Source organism: Urocitellus parryii, chromosome 7 (assembly GCF_045843805.1).
Source record: "Urocitellus parryii isolate mUroPar1 chromosome 7, mUroPar1.hap1, whole genome shotgun sequence".
Classification (NCBI taxonomy): domain Eukaryota; kingdom Metazoa; phylum Chordata; class Mammalia; order Rodentia; family Sciuridae; genus Urocitellus; species Urocitellus parryii.
The window spans coordinates 139,347,115-139,360,624 of NC_135537.1; the positions used below are offsets into that span (position 1 = coordinate 139,347,115).

General features: G+C 45.8%; 1 protein-coding gene across 1 annotated transcript in view; it reads right to left on the reverse strand.

The window, feature by feature from the left end:
- Nucleotides 1-13,510, reverse strand: part of Nxn (nucleoredoxin) — a 149,673-nt gene that overhangs the window by 36,156 nt on the left and 100,007 nt on the right. The gene's annotated exons all lie outside the window — the stretch shown is intronic.

The following is a 13,510-nucleotide window of genomic DNA, read 5'->3' on the forward strand; positions in this document are numbered from 1 at the left end:
CGCCTCCTTGCCCTGCTGTCTTTGAACCAGGAGATTGGATTGGGGGCAAGAGCTCACATTCCACTGTGTGTCAAGAGATTTTTTTTTTAAAGGTCAGTGGCGACTTGAGCACTTAAAAAGCTACACTGACTGTCACTGCTGCTATTGGGAGAGCCCAAGTGACTTTTACATCCAATATTTGAGCTCTCTTCAGAGACTGTTCTGGGGGGAAAAAATCCACTCACAGTTCATTTCGATGACATCTTCAACCCTCTTCTTCCATAGCTACCCAAATGTCAAGTGACTCCAACATAATATGCCACAGCAAAACCCAACACCCAGAAATGTAAGTATTCCTCAGGAGTTCGATAAATTCAGAAGCAAGGCAACAAAGATGAAATAGGAAAGAAACAAAGAGGAGACAATATGAGCTCGACTTGGCAGAAATCAAAAAGGATGACAGAATGAGCTATCCAGTTACTTGAAAGTTCCTGTTCCTGGGCTTGACGGCTGGCTCCGCCTCTGGATCCAAGGCTGTGGTTGGAACTATCATCCTAGGAGCACTAGCCAGAAATGCTTTTATAGTGACCCAGAAAACAATCAAGCGAATATCACAAGGGACAGAATTGGGAACTGGTAAACTGTAAAAATGCAAATGAGAAAAACCAGCTAAACTGAAACCCTGGAGGGATCAGTCAGCACCCGCAGATACCACAGGGAAATACAACCTGGTGATTTCTGAGAAGTCCCAGCTCACAGGGCAACACAGGACCCGCCTCTCAAGCTACAGATTGCATCTTGCACTTGACCTAGGGGCTAAGCTTTTAGTTCTCAGCAGCTGCTGCAAATCTGTGGGGTGAAGCCAAAGCTAACACAGATGGAAGATTAATCAGCAAACTCCTTGCCCAGGTCAGCTGAACCTTCTCAGGCACTTTGCTCCTGGCCCTTCCACCCTGTGCTGACCACAATCAAGACCACCTTTTCTATGAGCAGCATAAAAAACAGATCCAGAGAAGTGTCCCCATCTTTCCTAACCAAACATGACCAAATCCTATTGTAAATACAGTCTGAGAGAAAAAAATTCCACTTGTCCCCACCCCCAGTGTCAAGGGAATATATACCCTGAGTGTTACTTAGCATAAGCTAAGACTGCTTGGGCCTAAGTCGGCTCCAGACACTTAGTAGTTGATTTTAAGCAAGCTACCTTACTTCTCTCTTGGTTCCTCCATCTGTAAAATGGGGGTAACGGAACCTACACCTCACTGGGCCATTGTGAAGATTAGAGGAGTTATATTAAATGTTTAAGAATAAGGCCTGACACAGACTAGGTACAATATGACATATATGTTAGTTGCTATTATTACCAGCAATTATAATTATTGTTACTGGTATCCCAGCACCATCTACTAAGTGCTCCCATAGGAGTTTGTCCTCATATCTCGAGTTCAGACCCAATTTTTGACCCCTTTGCTCTTGAGGCATGATTCCAAGTGTGTGATTTGGCCTATTATTGTCATTTTCACAGCCTGGTAGAGCAGTTGGCCCAGCACAGTGCTCAGCATGTTATGCATTCAACAAGTGATGGGTGAATGAATAGAGGAAGGAAAGAATAGAAGGAAAGGAGGGAGGGAGGGAGGGAACATTGTCCTGGGTCAGTTAGACTGACTAAGCAATCAAGTTCAGTTTTCTAAATGGCTTCTTCACTACCAAGTCTCCTCCTAGTTCCTTAGGGGCCCAGAATTTATTTATTTCTTTAATTCCCTCTTTCCCCCACCTCCCACCTTCCTCTCCAGTTTTTAGCAGTACTGGGAACTTGATGGCTGGCTCCATCTCTGGGAACTGGACCCAGAGGCTCACAACCACTGAGCTTCATACACTCCCAGTTCTTTTTTAATTTAATTTTTATTTAAAAATTTTTTTTGTAATTGTAGATGGACAGAATGCCTTTATTTTTATGTGGTGCTAAGGATTGAACCCAGTGCCTCACACATGCCAGGCAAGTGCTCTACCACTGAGCTACAGCCCCAATCCTCCTTTTTATTTTTTGAGACAGGGTCTTGCTAATCTGCTGAGACTGGCCTTCAACTTGTGATCCTGCTGCCTTGGTCTCCCAAGTTGCTGAAATTACAGGTGTGTGCCACCATGCTGGGCCAGAACGTTCTTTAAATTGCAGAATAAAGGATTCAATACAGTTGTTCTTCTCTTTTAATCTGATGGTGCCTTTGACCTCTGTGTGCTACTCACTTTCCCATCTTTCCTTTGCCCAGAGTTGTCACAAAACAAACCATGTGAGGCCAAGAAAAAGATGCAGGTGGGCTGGGCCCAGCCAGTCAGAACCACTACCAGCCTATGAGAATTCAAAGAGCTCCTAATGGATTTGCAATGATGACACCGGATTTTTATAGCTCGTTCAGACCTACGCCCCCAAGGGTCACAAGACTGTGAGGTTTAGAATATAACATGTCTACTCTGCTTCCTGCAGACATCAGGCATTAAACATGCCATAAGCCCTTCTTCTGGGTCCTCTCTGCTACTGTATTAAAAAGAAAAGACTGGGTGGATGAGACATTAAACATTTATTCTTCATTCCTTTAAGTCACAGTGAGTTTTCTAACTGATTTACAGTTGACTTGGATAAGCTGTGCAATCCAATAGGGCTTTATTAAATTGTGATTTACTTAATACACTCTAATCAAAGTGCTGCGTGGAGGCAGGGAAGGTTCAGGTATGTGGGTGGTGAAACACCGTGCCTGCCTTCAGGACCCACAGAGTTTATAAGTGGAAGATGGTTAAAAAGATCAATTTTGTTTTGTCTATTTTACCAGAGCAAATAAAAATATGGAGCTACAACTATACACACACAGGCACAATATAAGGCAGAGCTGCCAATTGCCAGAAGAGGCAAACAAAGAGGGCAGGAAGGGAGACTGGCTCCATTCTAGTGTGGTGACTGTGCCAGGAAGGGCTCTGCATGCTGAACCAACACTCTGCCCGTTTCCAACCATATGACCACCTGAATTCTAAACAGGGGCAGCCGCCAGGACCAACAGCTCAGCACAGAGTTTGGTCCTCCTTCAGCCAAACAGTTAGTCGGTGCTCTGCTGGATGGCAGTGTGCTGTTGTCAAGTGGTCAGGAATGTGGTTCTGGAGCCCGACGGCCTGGGCTCAAATCCTGACTGTACTGTATACCAGCTGAGTGACCTGAAGCCAGTTACATCACCTCTCAGGGCCTCAGTTTCCTCATGAGTAAAATGAGGATAACAGCACTACCTCACACGGTCAGTGTGAGAACTAACTGGGCAAACGTGCAACATTTAGAGTACTGTTTGGTACACAATAAGTGTTCGATAAATGCCAGAAATAACGATGATATGGGGCTGGGAGTGTAGCTCTGTGGTAGAGTGCTTGTCTAGCATGCAAGGGGCCCTGGGTTCAATCCCCAACACTGCAAAAAGAAAGGAAAGAAAAAAAAAAGAAGAAAACAAAACAGGAAGACGATGATCCCTCAAGAAAATATCTCCATTTCTCCTTGGCCATAAGTGGAAAAATATGATGTCCCATATCATCTTTATTTAGGCCCCTTGTCCAGCTACACATTCCCATTTCCAAGGGAAATGACCTCTGGGGCCTTGTGTCCAAGTGGAACTCGTCTAGATAGAGATACCAGAAGACAACCCTGCTCACCTCAGCCTGGTGTGTAGGGACTTCTTCTTAAGGCCTTGCTGTGCTTGCAAGGTACTCTTTTACAACAGAAATCATTTTGCTGCTAGTGCAAGAGACAGAGATCTGATAGGCTACTTTTGTCCCCTTGTCCAAGGTGGATGTCTAACCTCCGCAGCTGCCAGCCTTCCCCACACCTCACTGGTTCATACAAGCTTCCATCTTCATGTGTCCCTCCAAAGTACTCACAGATGCCCTGATGACTCCCAGGATAAAGGGCTGCACACTATGCCTCCCGGATTGAACACAAAACCACCACTGTCCCCTAAGGCCTTGCTTCAAGAGGATCACTGTGTTCTGGCAGCCCCCAATCCTCCACTGTATGGAGGCAGGAAGTAGAGGGCAGGGGTGAGAGCACAGGCCATGGGCGATGGCTCTGGTCGGAATCCTGGGCTCTGACATTTTGGGCAAATGCCTTACCCTCCCCAAGCCTCACACTCTTCAGCTGCATCTGGTACCATGGTCCCCACCTCCTAGATTATTGGAGACTTATTGATACAAAGGTAGTGTTTAGACCTGTCCCTGGCACACAGTGGGCACCACAGTGCCTTTGCACACTTTAGATCAGGGAGCCCGTGCTAGGGCAATGAGTGCTGCTGGCTGCAAGAGCACTGAGGACACAGCATTTGACTATGGTGCCATTGGTACCTTGGCAGGGGGTGGGGGTCAGCATAATCCACCCAAAGAAAAACAAACTATTCTGAGAGACTTACTGTCAGAGGGTAAGGAAAGGAAGGGGAACGCTGAGGAGTCTCCTTCCCCAGCTCCGGCTTTGAGAGGGGCAAAAGCACAAACAGGACAAAACTACAATCCTTCCAACATGGCCCTGAGTTCATCCCAGAGAGGCAGATTCTTTCTGAGCTGGTATCCAGTCCAAGGATCCTTCTTTCTCAAAATAAGAGCTAGGCTGAGCATGATGGCATACCATTCCCAGTGACTTGGGAGGCTGAGGCAGGAGAATTTCAAGTTTAAGGCCAGCCTGAGATATTTAGTGAGACCCTGTCTCAAAATAAAAAATAAAAAGGGATAGGGATGTAGTTCAGTGGTAAAGTACCCCTGGGTTCAATCCCCAGTACACAAAGACACACACACACACACACACACAAATTAGCTAAAACTCCATTAAGATGCAGTCCCTAGTTCTAACTACAACCCCCTAAAATACAGGGGTTACCTGAACCATGCAGGCAGACTCAAGGAGGTAGAAAATGAAGCAGTGCTTCATGAGGCTTGGAGGCTGTCAGCTTTATGACCCTGGTGGTGAAGGCCACAGTGGGATACTGCTGAGGATGGAGTGTGAACATGGGAAAGAGGCTGTATTCCAAGTGCAACCAGCATTAGACGCCAAGAAGAAGGAACTAAAGAAACTAAGGCATTTCTGAGACCTGGGCCCTCCTGGCCTCCTTCTCGGGAGTCACAAGAAAAGCAACTAGGCCACTAAACTTCCTTTCAGAAAACAACACCTTCACCTTCAGACTGGCTCCCAGCAACAAGAACAATTAAACATTATGAGATGTTAAGGCCGGTGGGCAATGTCTACAAATACAAAGATAGACGTGTACAAGGTTTCTTCCCACATTTCCAAAAGTGCAGAAATACAAAACCTCTCTGAATTACTCCAGTACACGGCTGGCTTGGAGAGCCCCAGGTCCCCAACACTTGGAATTCGTTATCGTTTGTAACCCCCATTAAGGAGATTCATTTACTAAGCCATGTGACTTCCTGCCTAAATGACTCAATGAGCCGGGAGATGAGCAGTTTGTTGGGAGTACAAAGCAGCATATGGCTGCCAGGTTCTTCCCGGCCAGCACCGCAGATGAGGGAAAGGCTGCCGGGTTTCCCCACGCTGCAGTTCTCACAAGCTGACGGAAGGATTTCCTATAGCCCATCTGGTATCAAAACCTCCACTGGGCAGAGTGGTTTGGAAAAGAGAGGGGGTGGCTTGTAATAACAGACTGTAGAGGGGGGAAGCTCTCAAGAAGTGGCTTGCAGTTTTCATATGAGAGGGGGAGAAGGAGCCACAGTCGAGTGAGTCTGAAATCTGAGAGACGTGTCCCAGCCCCAAAGGCAATAACTTCTACTGGGGGATAGGGTTTCTGTGCCTTATGTCGCTGGTCACTGTGGATTCTTCTGCAGTTATAAGCGGGAAAGAGTTCAAGTTTGCCCAAGTTCATTCTAAATAGTGCTGTTCCTCCTCCCCTCCACTGGGTACTGCTGAACCCAGGGGCACACTACCACTGAGCTGTATCCCCAGCCCTTTTTACTAAAGGTTTCCCTAAGTTACTGAGGTTGGCCTTGAACTTGTAGCCCTCCTGCCTAGGCCTCCGGAGTCCCTGGGATGACAGGTATGCACCAGTGTACCACGCTGAGTTGCGCCTTTTTGCTTGAACACTGGGACCTTGATCTAAAATCCTTTTTGAGAGATGTGTTACCAAACAAGCTCAACCCAGAATGCCAAGGTCATTTCAATTCTGAGTGTTTTCACACCAGATCTTTATAGGACTTTCAAGGTTAAAACAAAACAGAAAGGCAGAAAGGAAGCCTAGGAATGATGAAGGGAGAGTGCCATGCCTTGTAGATTCAGGGGGATCTGCTGGAAAATGTGCTTGTCCAGGCAGCAGTATGGCCCACCTTGACTCTCCTTAGTTGAAAGGCGGTAGATGCTACCAATTTACCCCAACCAACCTATACGCCATGGCTCAGTCCTACATATAAGGTAATTAAATTTGGGAACTGCCTACAGCTGATGAAGGAGCTTGCAAGAAATGCGCCAACAAGTTTTCTCTGTCGTTTTTTTTTTTTTTTTAATAGGAAAAGAAAATAATACCAAGAAACTCAAGAAACTTTTTTCATCTAAAAACAGACACTCCCACCCCAAAACAGTATTAATGCAAGTTCCCTAGGACAGGACCACAGGGCTTCCCTAGCCTTGTCAGTTCTGGCTGAGCAGGCGAGCCATGGCTCCAATGTTCCACCAACTCTCAAACTCAGCACTTGAAGGACACGCCCAGCATGGCCTCTCTGCTCGCCATAGAACCCCCAGTCCCTGGTGCTGCAGTGAAAAGGTCCAATGAGAAAAAGGCCAAAGGAATGAACCACAGAGACAGGGGAGTTTCTAGATGGATTCCACCAGGTGGAGGGCAAGGCAGCATTCCACCCTTCCAGAATCCTGCGGTCATCATCCTTATAGGCCTTACAGGTGGTGGGTCCTCGGTGGACGCCCTGATGATGCCCTCAGGCCGACAGAATCTGCTTGCTCTACCAGCGCCTGGGGAGTGAGCAAGCCTCTGTTGCGTTTTCACACATTCATCCTCCTTCCTCAACAGCCACTTGGTAAGTTGCTATCCAGAAAAGAAATCAGGCAAATAGTCTCCAAACACTGTGCAGCTTCCAGTAGATCCGGAATGTGATTGCGTAACGCCTACTAAACCAAATGCCATAAATTACAAATCAGCAGGCTGAGCTTTTCCATGTCCACTCTCCAGAATGAAAATAAGAGCAGGAAATGTGGTTTGGGAGAGTGGCAGCAATGTTTATCACTTCAGCGCCATCCGTACCTGTTCCACTGTGCAGCCATTAGCACTCAGCACAGCACTCTTTCCAATTTCCTACTTGGTGGTTATTTCATCGGGGTTTTTGTACCAGAGCCCCTACCCCGCCCTCCCCGCATAGAAAGTTCTGTTTCTTGGCAGAACTTTCTGAGCGCCCAGTTATCAACCCCTTGTTACCACTTTCCTGCTTCAGGAAGTCCCCACTGAGCCTGGGCCAAATGACAAGGAGAGGAAAGGAAACATTTACAATGATGTGAGAAATTCCCAGTCTGGAAAAAAAAAAAGATCAAAGAGGATAGTCATGAGGGAGCCTGGCACATGAAGGCCCTCCATGAATTGGACTGGATTGGTCCAAGACAAGTAGTGTCACCTCACTGGAAATCCAGCAAACCAGGAGCCTCCTCAGCTCTGAAAACAGCATCAGCCATGCTGCGAGGGGCCAGCTGTGTCCTGAGTGAAAGGAATCCCATCCCGTACTAAGGAGCTGAGATTGCCACGTACTAAGATGCCTTTATATAGAAATGGACTGTGGCTTGCAGTCCCCTCCACCAGCTCTTGAAATGAAAGGATTCCACAGCACAATGAAATAAGTAACAGCAGGGAGAAAGAGAGAGGGAGGTAAATTGTTTGGAAAGCAGAAGACAGGGTGGAAAAGATGAAATTCAAGACAGATGTGTGAGAGCCACAAACACATGTCCTTAAATTTAAGCATCCAAGTGATTTATGTAGAATAAGGGGAAAAAAGAACTACATTTCAATATAGAAATATAGCTAAATAAAGCTGTTATAAAACAGGTGAGTGGAGAATCCAAGATGAAACGCTAGTAATCAACCAGAGATTCTCTGAGGTCCCTGTCACTCTCAACAGGATGTCAACCACCAACGATTTATTTTCAATTACTGAGTAGTGATTTTTTATCTCCAAAAGGTACTGCTACTGTATAACACTGGCAAAATGTGACAAACAGTAGCATTTACCAGGTTCCTGCCTAGCCCTTAAGAGAAAATAAAGCAGGAAATTTAGATGGGTGTTTCCACTGAAACACAAAAGTCCAAGGCTCTAGCCGGAAAGACATTTATTTTTACAGTGCAGTATTAATATGTGTTGTTTCACTTCTAAACAGCTAAGCTCAAAGGGGCCACTACACAATTGGTTCCAAATGCCTCACACTGAGAAAAAACACAGGCCGCCTGCTTCGCTGGTTTAAATGCTCTCAGTTTGAAACTTTGGAAGGTGATAAGAAAGAGGAAAACGGCAGAAATGCCCCCCGCCATGCTAGGATGCGGCTAGAGAAATGGGGTGAAGAAGAGTCCAAGGACATAACATAAGGGGTGGGAGGATGACTGAGTTTTCCTGGATAGGTCAAGTGCCACATTTCAGGACAGTGCTCAGCAAAACATCAGGATCCAAGAATGTGCCTGGTCATTGTCATTAATAGGCATTTAATGAATATCCCAAGCCCACCAAGTGTTTGTATTCGCCTTCAGGGAGGAAGACTTTGGTAAATACCCAAACCTGCTTCCTCTTTGGTCAGTCCACCTGGGTTGCTGTCTCTGCCCCACCTGCATCCCCTACAAAAATGAGCCTAGGGCGATGCTTCCTCCATGGGCTCCAGTCTTAGATGACAGGTGATCAGAGCAGGTATGAACACTCGACACTAAGACCAATCACACTCTTTACTGGGAATTGGACTTGGAGTCAGTCAGATCAGATGTACAAGTATGTTACCAGAGGGCGCCATATTAATCCTGCCAGCCCTTGGGGTGGCTAGAGGCCCCTCTCCCTGCAAGTTCTTGGCCTCTGCAGGCTAGTTTTATCCCTGAAAACAAAAAATGATTATTTCCTAAGTGTGACAGGGATGTCAACAAGGTAGAGGGTGCTGAGGGTGAAGGTGGAGACCAAGCACTCAGTAAAGGGCGGGAAAAGGAGTAGTGTTGTTGGTCCAAGGACAAACAGAGCTGAGAGAGACAGGGAAACAGAGGAGGGGCAGTGTAAAGACACCAGAGAGACAGAGGTCAGAAAGAAGCAAATAAGAGAAACTGTGTAGCCCCGAAGAGGATGGGAGAGTCTTGCTTCTGAAATTCCACTTCTGGTCCCAGCTGTACTCCATTTCCTGAAGTTGGATGTCCATGGGATTAATGACTGTACTCTGAGAATCTGACCAAATCTAGTTATGCCAGCTTGAGTGAATATCTGTTCCTTGTAAACAACTCCTAACTAAGACAGATGTGTGGGTATGTCTGTGCACGGAGTATCCATGCTTACCATGAAACTCTTCCTGCTTAAAACATGAGCAAATAATAAAGAAAAATTACATGACACTCTGAATCTTTTCAAATTCCTTCCTCATAGACAGCAGCCCCTCTTATCTGCAGGGGATATGTTCTAAGACCCTTCTCCCAGTAGATGCCTGAAACCAAGGACAGTACCAAACTTTATATATACTGTTTTTTAATATATACATACATAAATTTAATGCCTTTTCCATCTTAATGAAGCACTCATCATGATACAACATGATACAACATGATACACTCATCCATGATACAATAATCCAGCTGATAATAAAGGCAGCTACAAAGTGACTAATGGGAGGGTAGCATATACAATGTGGATACATGGGCAAAAGAATGATTCACATTTCACGTGGAATGGAGTTGGAGACAGTGCAAGATTTCATTACATTATTCAGAACAAAACTCAATTTAAAACTTACAAATTATTTATTTCTATAACTATCCATGCAATATTCTCAAATTTTAGCTACCTAAAACCATAGAAAACAGAAGTTCAGATAAAGGAGGAACTACTGTGTCACTCTTCTATCCTCATCACAGAACCCTGGGGTCACAAGAAGGAAACTCTTTCTCATGCTAGGGATGCACAGATTGGTGCAAGACAACTTGCCTAAGATGACAGAACAAATTAGTCCCAGGGCCTCTTTTCTCCCTGCCAACCACCAGTCCTGGAAATTAGTACTTCTTAAATATAAACCTAAAATATAGCATATATTTCATATGCATGCAGATATGAGATAAATCAATCTGCTTCTCTGGCTTATGAGTCCAAGGAAAGTGGTTGTGAACAAACTGCCAAATTCACCAAGAAAAGCCACTTTTAGTGAGTTCCCATAATGCACCTCTCTCACCAGAAGGCTTTGCACTCTCTACCTCCAGGGGTGCCCCTGAACTCAATCAGTAAGGAAGAAATTCTGAGGTTTCCTTCACAGACAAGATGAATGGCTACTTTAAAAAAAAAAAAAATCAAAATCCCATGTCTTCTACAGCACATTCCAAGAGTATTTTTTTCCTGTTGTTGAAATTTGAATCCAGGGCCTTGCACCCCCAGTCTAGCACATCCCTGAAGTAAGACAGCACATAGGATATTCAGCAGCAGACACAGCAAGTTTCCCAACTTTAGTGTTAAATACAGATCACAGACACTACTAGACCAGGTGTGCCAGCACTTTCCTGTGTGCTGGTTTCTGAAAGCCACTGGTGTCACAGGACTTAAATGGCAGGGTGTACTTTGCAAGACTGCAATGAGACTTTCTCCTCTAGAACAGAAGTGTCCCAGTGAATCAGACCTTGAATATGCCACTAATGGCTTGCTTAGGAAACTTGAACTGCTGAGGCCTTCTGAACAGTAACCACACACAAATGAGTTCTCCATAAGGAGCCCGGACTTTCTGGGACAGGCTGGCCATTTTAAAGAGCACAATAATCCTATCAACTTTTAGCAGAACCGAACTGTTAAATGTCAACACATTTCAAACTGGTCTCCAGACCACCCATAGAAGAGTCTTGTGTCCAAAAGCAGGGAAATTCAGTTGAGTAGCTGGGTTCCGGCATGTTTGAGCCCTCTTCTTGGCTAAGCAACAGTAAGACCCAGCGTTCGCCTGGCTGAGATGAGGTGGCCAGCAGAAGGGCTGAGGCAAGCTCTGTCTGCTCCCCCACCAGCAGCCTCAGGCTGCAGAGGAGAAAACGCTCAGAAAGCAAGTAGGGAGCAAAAAGGGAGGATGGGGGTCACTATGGAGGCCCACCACATCCCCCAGTCACCATGAAGGCAGGCTGGCTGGAGGGCAGAATGGTGAAGCTGGCCATGCTGTGATGCCACTTCACTTCCCTGAGAAAGTTACTTGCCTGCTAGGCTTGCTGTGAGGATTCAACCAGAGGCGAAATCCAGATGACTTCTTCTATGACCATATTAACCCAACTCTGTCATTCACCTATACCACAAATCTGTGCCCCCAGCTCTGCTCTTACAAATTCTGCTTTAAATACTTACTATATATTTTTTTTTTGAAAAGAAATTTTACACCGCTATAAAGAATTGTTTTCCCTAAATAGAGGGTGTCAAAATAAAAATAAGAAAGACCAAATAATGGGCAGAGTGCTTGCCTACCCCTGGGTTCAATCCTGGGTACTACTGGGGGGAAAGACCAAACAATGATTAAACATGATCTAGCCTTCCTGCCTGAAGACTCTGGAGTCTGCTTTCTCTATTGAAAAGGAGGTTGGCAAATTTTCCCAAGGTTTAAAGATGGAGCACTGCATCAAAACTTTCTTCTGATAAAACCAGAGACTTGGAAATGGAGAATGGAAAAAAACATGATGTAGCTCAGTCAGGGGCGCCAATCTCAGTAACAGTCCGGACACCTTACATTCCTGAGGCTCTGTGCCAACGGAGGCAGTGGTGAGAAAAGGGAACAGGAACCCAGAGAGCAGGCTTACACCTGGACAGCAACCAGCAGGCTCTTTGCCAAGGAGATGCTGCTGGCTCAGTGTGAGTTTTCCTGCCATCTGTGCATCCCAGCCCCTCCTCCCCACAAGCCCCATCACAGGGAACCCGCCTCAGCCATGGCCAGGGGTGTCACCCTCATGGAACATCATAAACTCACCACTGACAAGAAAGTAGGCTGCTCTTTGCCCAGGATCCCTCCTGCCAATAGCTGTGTCTTGCTCCCCGAACTCATCTTAGTTGTCTCTCTAACCTTTCTACCCCCAGATAAAGTCATAAGGGATATGTTGACAGACTTATATCTGAATGTCTGCACTGATGTCCAGAAAATTTGAACTGGGGGGACCCACTTGCTTTCCTTACCTGGCTCCCAGAGCTGAGAGTTAAGAGTTATCTTTGAATCTGGGGTTGGGGTCCCTGAAAGTGTGAAGCAGAAAGTAGGGATGATGCAGAAAGAAGAAGGGAGGGACCGATCACTGTCTGCTCCCTGAGGCAGCCCTGGCCAAAGAATGGGAGTAAATGCCCATGAATAGCTGGGATTATGCTCATGCCAAACCAAATATACCCACTCTTTCAAAGGATGCCTGCAGTTGTCTCCAGCACAAATTGCAAATTGTAAGAAAAGAGTTTCAACAACAATATTTAATGCAGTTATTTCTGCAGGAACCATCTATATCAGAATCTCCTGGGCTGATGCAGATTTCTGGACCCCACCAAATCTGATTGCCTGGGGATGAGGCTTGAAAAATATAAAGTATAAGAGAGTTCCCCGGTAACTATCATGCCTATTGACATTTGAGCCACATAAGCACTTTCCCACATGGTGCCCCTTCATAAATATGCTTCCCACTCCCAGGTATGTAGATCTCAGGTCTGACATACCTTCCTTAGGGGGGAGACTTCTCTGCCCACTGCCTGCTCTCAAGTCCTGACCAGGTCACTCACTAGATGTACAAGTTCTGCTATATTTCTGTCATAGGGCTTATCCCAATTTCCATCATAAACTGTATTTGTGTGACTTGTCAAATAATGTGTCTTCCCCACTGGAGTTAGGTGAGGGCAGGGGATCCTTTGCTCACGGGTGTACCCCAGCTTCCAACACAGTGTCTGGCACTAAGAAGGCTTGTGGTAAAAATAAAGGCTTGTGCCAAGCACAGTGGCACATGCCTGTAATCCCAGCAACTCAGGAGGCTGAGGCAGGAGGATGGCAAATTCAAAGCCAACCTCAGCAAAAGTAAGGCGCTAAGCAACTCAGGGGGACCCTGTCTCTAAAAAACATCTAAAATAGGGCTGGGGATGTGGCTCAGTGGTCCAGTAGCCCTGAGTTCAATCCCTGGTACCAAATAACAACAACAACAATAATAATGGTTTGTGCAGGTTCTTGAAATTTCTCGTAATGGCAGGTACTGGGAAGGGAGACCTTGCTGTTGATATTTTTTAGTTACACAGATTTTGAATGTTCTCATCTGCTCACCCTGGTAGAGTTTTAAGAGTTTAAAATGTTTCATATACTAACAGA